Consider the following 6,707-nt stretch of genomic DNA (forward strand, 5'->3'; position numbering starts at 1 on the left):
CTCAATTGATGCAGAAAAAGCATTTGACAAAATACAACATCCTTTCCCTGATTAAAACTCTTCAGAGTATAGGGATAGAGGGAACATTCCTCAAGTTCATAAAATCCATCTATGAAAAACCCACAGCAAAGATCATCCTCAACGGGGAAAAGCTGAGAGCCTTTCCCTTAAGATCAGGAACACATCAAGGATGCCCACTCTCTCCACTATTGTTCAGCATAGTACTAGAAGTCCTAGCAAGAGCAATCAGACAACAAAAAGAAATAAAAGTATTCAAATTGGCAAAGACGAAGTCAAACTCTGTCTTTTCGCAGATGACATGATACTTTATGTGGAAAACCCAAAACACTCCACCCCCAATTTACTAGATCTCATACAGCAGTTCAGTAATGTGGCAGGATACAAAATCAATGCACAGAAATCAGTTGCTTCCTTATACACTAACAACGCAACTGTAGAAAGAGAAATTAGAGAAACAATTCCATTTACAATAGCACCAAAAACCATAAGATACCTTGGAATAAACCTAACCAAAGAGGTAAAGGATCTATACTCTAGGAACTACAAAACACTCATAAAAGAAATTGAAGAAGATACAAAAAGATGGAAAAATATTCCATGCTCATGGATCGGAAGAATAAACATTGTGAAAATGTCTATGCTACGCAGAGCAATCTATACCTTTAATGCCATCCTGATCAAAATTCCAATGACATTTTTCAAAGTGCTGGAACAAACAATCCTAAAATTTGTATGGAATCAGAAAAGACCCCGAATCGCCAAGGAGATGTTGAAAAAGAAAAACAAAGCTGGGGGCATCACGTTGCCCGATTTCAAGCTATATTACAAAGCTGTGATCACCAAGACAGCATGGTACTGGCACAAAAACAGACATACAGACCAATGGAACAGAATAGAGAACCCAGATATGGACCCTCAACTCTATGGTCAAATAATCTTTGACAAAGCAGGGAAAAACATGCAATGGAAAAAAGACAGTCTCTTCAATAAATGGTGCTGGGAAAATTGGACAGCCACATGCAGAAGAATGAAACTCGACCATTCTCTAACACCATTCACAAAGATAAACTCAAAGTGGATGAAAGACCTCAATGTGAGACAGGAATCCATCAAAATCCTAGAGGAGAACATAGGCAGTCACCTCTTTGACATCGCCCACAGCAACTTCTTTCAAGATACATCTCCAAAAGCTAGTGAAACAAAAGCAAAAATGAACTTTTGGGACTTCATCAAGATAAAAAGCTTCTGCACAGCAAAGGAAACAGTCAACAAAACAAAGAGGCAACCCACAGAATGGGAGAAGATATTTGCAAATGACACTACAGATAAAGGGCTGGTATCCAAGATCTAGAAAGAACTTCTCAAACTCAACACCCAAAAAACAAATAATCAAGTCAAAAAATGGGCAGAAGACATGAACAGACACTTCTCTGAAGAAGACATACAAATGGCTAACAGACACATGAAAAAATGTTCATCATCATTAGCCATCAGGGAAATCCAAATCAAAACCACATTGAGATACCACCTTACACCAGTTAGAATGGCAAAAATGGACAGGGAAAGAAACAACAAATGTTGGAGCGGTTGTGGAGAAAGGGGAACCCTCTTACACTGTTGGTGGGAATGCAAACTGGTACAGCCACTTTGGAAAACTGTGGAGTTTCCTCAAAAATTTAAAAATAGAGCTACCCTATGGCCTAGCAATTGCACTACTCGGTATTTACCCCAAAGACATAGATGTAGTGAAAAGAAGGGCCATATGCACCCCAATGTTCATAGCAGCAATATCCGCAATAGCCAAACTGTGGAAAGAGCCAAGATGCCCTTCAACAGATGAATGGATAAAGAAGATGTGGTCCATATATACAATGGAATATTACTCAGCCATCAGAAAGAATGAATACCCAATTTTTACATCAACATGGATGGGAATGGAGGAGATTATGCGAAGTGAAATAAGTCAAGCAGAGAAAGTCAATTATCATATGGTTTCACTTATTCATTGAATATAGGAATAGCATGGAGGACATTAGGAGAAGGAAGGGAAAAATGGGGGGGGAATTGGAGGGAGAGATGAACCATGAGAGACTATGGACTCTGAGAAACAAACAGAGTTTTAGAGGGGCGGGGGAAGGGGGGATTGGTTAGCCCAGTAATGGGTATTAAGGAGGGCACGTACTGCTTGGAGCACTGGGTGTTATATGAAAACAATGGATCGTGGATCCCCACATCAAAAACCAATGATGTATTGTATGGTGACTAACATAACATAATAAAATTTAGAAAGCCTAAAAAAAAAAAAAGAAAAGAAAAGAAATGGGCAGAAGGCATGAACAGACATTTTTCCAAAGAAGACATCTAAATGGCCAGGCCAACAGACACATGAAAATGTGCTCAACATTGCTCAGCATCAGAGAAATCCAAATCAAAACCTCAATGAGATACCACCTCACACCAGTCAGAATGCCTAAAATTAACAAGTCAGGAAATGACAGATGTTGGCAGGGATGCAGAGAAAGGGGAACCCTCCTACACTGTTGGTGGGAATGCAAGCTCATGCAGCCACTCTGGGAAACAGTATGAGGTTCCTCAAAAAGTTGAAAATAGAGCTACCCTATGACCCAGCAATTGCACTACTGGGTATTTACCCCAAAAATACAAATGTAGGGACCCAAAGGTGTACGTGCACCCCAATGTTTATAGCAGGAATGTCCACAATAGCCAAACTATGGAAAGAGCCAAGATGTCCATCGGCAGATGAATGGGTAAAGAAGATGTGGTGTATATATACAATGGAGTATTATGCAGCCATCAAAAGGAATGAAATCTTGCCATTTGCAACGACATGGATTGAACTGGAGGGTATTATGCTGAGTGAAATAAGTCAATCAGAGAAAGACATGAATTATATGATCTCACTGATATGAGAAATTCTTAATCTCAGGAAACAAACTGAGGGTTGTTGGAGTGGTGAGGGGGGGGGCCTGGGGGGGGCTGGGTGATAGACACTGGGGAGGGTATGTGCTATGGTGAGTACTGTGAATTGTGTAAGACTGTTGAATCACAGACTTGTCCCTTTGAAACAAATAATACATTATATATTAAAAAAAAAAAAAGAAGAAGGTAGTAGGAAGGGAAAAATGAAGGGGAGGGTATTGGAGGGGGAGATGAACCATGAGAGACTATGGACTCTGAGAAACAAACTGAGCATTCTAGAGGGGAGGGCGGTGGGGGGATGGTTTAGCCTAGTGATGGGTATTGAAGAGGGCACGTATTGAATGGAGCACTGGGTGTTATACACAAACAATGAATCATGGAACAATACATCAAAAACTAATGATGTATGGTGATTAACATAACATAATAAAAACAAACAAACAAACAAAAAAGAAAACAATCCCATTTACAATTGCACCAAAAATAAGATACTAGGAATAAACCTAACCAAAGAGGTGAAAGACCTGTACTCTAAAAATTATAAAACACTGATGAAAGAATTTGAAGATGACACAAAGAAATGGCGAGATATTCCATGCTGGTGGATTGGAAGAACAAATATTGCTAAAATATCTACCCAAAGCAATCTACACATTTAATGCAATCTTATCAAAATACTAACAGCATTTTTCACAGAGCTAGAACAAACAATTCTAAAATTTGTATGGATCCACTAAAGACCCCAAATAGCCAAAGCAATCTTGAAAAAGAAAAGCAAAGTTGCAGGCGTCACAGTTCTGGACTTCAAATTATAATACAAAGCTATAGTAATCAAAATAGTATGATACTGGAACAAAAATAGACATGCAGGTCAATAGAACAGAATAGAAAATCCTAAAATAAACCCATAATTATATGGTCAATTAATCTTTGACAAAGCAGGAAAGAATATCCAATGGAAAAAAGAGAGTCTTATCAACAAATAGTGCTGGAAAACTGGAAACAATAGGCAAAAGAATGAAACTGGACCACTTTACTTATACTATACACAAAAATAAATTCAAAATGGACTAAAGACCTAAATATGAGACCTGAAACCATAAAAAATCCTAGAAGAGAGCACAGGCAGTAATTTCTCTGACATTCTCCATAGCAACTTTTTTCTAGATAGGTACCCTGAGGCAAGGGAAACAAAAGCAAAAATAAACTATTGAGACTACATCAAAATAAAAAGTTTCCTCACAGCAAAGAAAACAATCAACAAAAATCAAAACAATCAACCTACTGAATGGAAGAAGATATTTGCAAATGACATATCCAATAAAGGATTAATATCCAAAATACATAAAGAACTTACCAAACTCAGCACCTTAAAAATGAGTAATCCAGAGAAAAGATGCTCAACATTACTCATCATCAGGGAAATACAAATTAAAACTGCAATAAGATATCACCTCACACATGCCAAAATGGCTAAAATCAAAACACAGGTGTTGGCAAGGATGTGGAGAAATGGGAACCCTCTTGTACTGTTGGTGGGAATGTAAACTGGTGCAGCCACTGTGGAAAACGGTATGGAGGTTCCTCAAAAAGTTAAAAATAGAACAACCCTATGATCCAGCAATTGCACTACTAGGTATTTACCCAAGAATACAAAATACTAATTCAAAGGTATATATTTATGGTATTACAATAGCCAAGATATGGAAGCAGCCCAAGTGTCCATCAATAGATGAATGGACAAAGAAGATAGATATATATATAATTCATCCATAAAAAAGAATGAAATCTTGCCCTGTGCAACAACGTGGATGGAGCTAGAGTGTATATTATGCTAAGTGAAATAAGTCAGTCAGAGAAAGACAAATACCATAGGATTTCACTCATATGTGAAATTTAAGAAACCAAACAAACAAGCAAAGGGGAAATGAGAAAGAGAAACCAAGAAACAGACTTAGCTATGGAGAACAAACTGATGGTTACCAGGGGGGAGGGGGGAGGGGATAGGTGAAATAGGTAATGGGGATTAAGGACTGCACTTGTCCTGGTGAGCACCAGGTGATTAAAATAAAAACTTTAAAAATACATATATTGTTTTCCTGCCGGCCTTTCTCCTCCCTCAGAGGAGGCCTGTAGGCCGCAGCCATGGCACCCAGACCAAATGGCATGATGCTGAAGCCCCACTTCCACAAGGACTGGCAGCAGCATAGCCACATGGTTCAACCAGCCAGCAGAGAAGATCCACGGACTCAAGGCTTGCAAGCCAAGGCGCACCACATGGCCTGGAGCACCCGCATCCAGACCCATCCAACCCATCCTGAAGCCCCATGGTGAGGTATCAAACCAAAGTGCAAGCTGGCAGGGGCTTCAGCATGGAAGTTATGGGTGGATGGCCTCCACAAGAAGGTGGCATGGACCATTGGAATCTCAGTGAATCCAAGAAGGCAAAACAAGTCCACGGAATTGCTGCAGGCCAATGTAAAGTGGCTGAAGGAGTATGGCTCCAAGCTCATCCTCTTCCCCAGGAAGCCCTAGGCCCCCAAGAAGGGAGACAGCTCTGATGAAGAACTCAAATTGACTACCCAGCTGACAGGACCAGTCATGCCCATATGGAATGTCTGTAAGAAGGAGAAAGCCAGTCATTACAGAGGAGGAGAGGAACTTCAAGGCATTCGCCAGTCTTCAAATGGCATTGCCAATGTCCTGCTCTTTGGCATCCGGGCAAAAAGGGCCAGGGAAGCTGTAGAACAGGATGTTGAAAAGAAAAATAAAGTGCCATTGGCAACTTGTGATAAAATATGTATATGTATAAAACTGCTTATATATATAACACATATATGTAATGTCAGTGACTTCCAGTTTCTAAGTTTTTCTTTGCTCATATATCATTCACTCTCTTTTTTTATCATATTGGTGATTTCCTTCTTATTCTATCTACTATAGAAACCCACAGATATAATCATTCTGTAATATATCAATATATAAAATCAGTGTCATAAACTTTAAATGAACACAAGGTTACATGTCCATTATATCTCAATAAAGCTGGGGGGAAAAGGAAACCACAAACAAATATTTGCTCAGCTCATGCAAAAAGAGTCCTAGAATAATAATATCTAAATTTTGCTCAAGGTATTTTCACAAATACTGTCTCATTTGAGCTTCACAACAATGTGAAGTCACTTTACAGATGAGAAATTCAAGGATCTGGAAGCTGAGAGATTTTCCCAAGTTTGCACAGCTGGTAAGTAGTAGAAGTGGGACTAAAACCATCTCTAACCCAAGAGCATGTAGATTTTCCACTATGCCACATCCATACCACAAGCAGATTCAGATTTTCTCAACATCTTGTTCATGACAGTCACTCACACTTGAGCTGTGAAGTCTGTTGCTGAGTCACTCTTTCATTTTCTGCTTGATTTTGTGTGCCCCTGTGTTAGCTTATATCCATTCCTGCATTACAGCTCCATAAAGGACTCTTATAACTGACTTCAAGTCACCTTAACCTATCTGTCTATAATCTCTCAAACACATGACAACCATCTTCCCTTCCTGTGCATGAGAAAATGTCAGTAGCCTTGCTTGCTTTTGCTTCTTCCCTATATCACTCAGACTCTTCATCTATTGCAGGCGTTTGTCATTTGCTCTTTGATTTCCCTATTTCTGTTCTAATTTCTTTATTCCTTTTCTCTGCTCTCCATTAGTTTGTTCTAAAATTGAAAATATCTATTTTTCTCTTCAAAGCA

The 6,707-nt window shown here is 39.1% G+C and overlaps 1 pseudogene; it reads left to right on the forward strand.

Moving 5' to 3' along the window:
* The first annotated feature begins 5,106 nt into the window (after positions 1-5,106).
* Positions 5,107-5,773, forward strand: LOC118011177 (annotated as a pseudogene).
* Positions 5,774-6,707: the final 934 nt, after the last annotated feature.

This window comes from Mirounga leonina, unplaced genomic scaffold (assembly GCF_011800145.1).
Source record: "Mirounga leonina isolate KUSES-001 unplaced genomic scaffold, KU_Mleo_1.0 Mir_101664, whole genome shotgun sequence".
In the NCBI taxonomy this organism is placed as follows: domain Eukaryota; kingdom Metazoa; phylum Chordata; class Mammalia; order Carnivora; family Phocidae; genus Mirounga; species Mirounga leonina.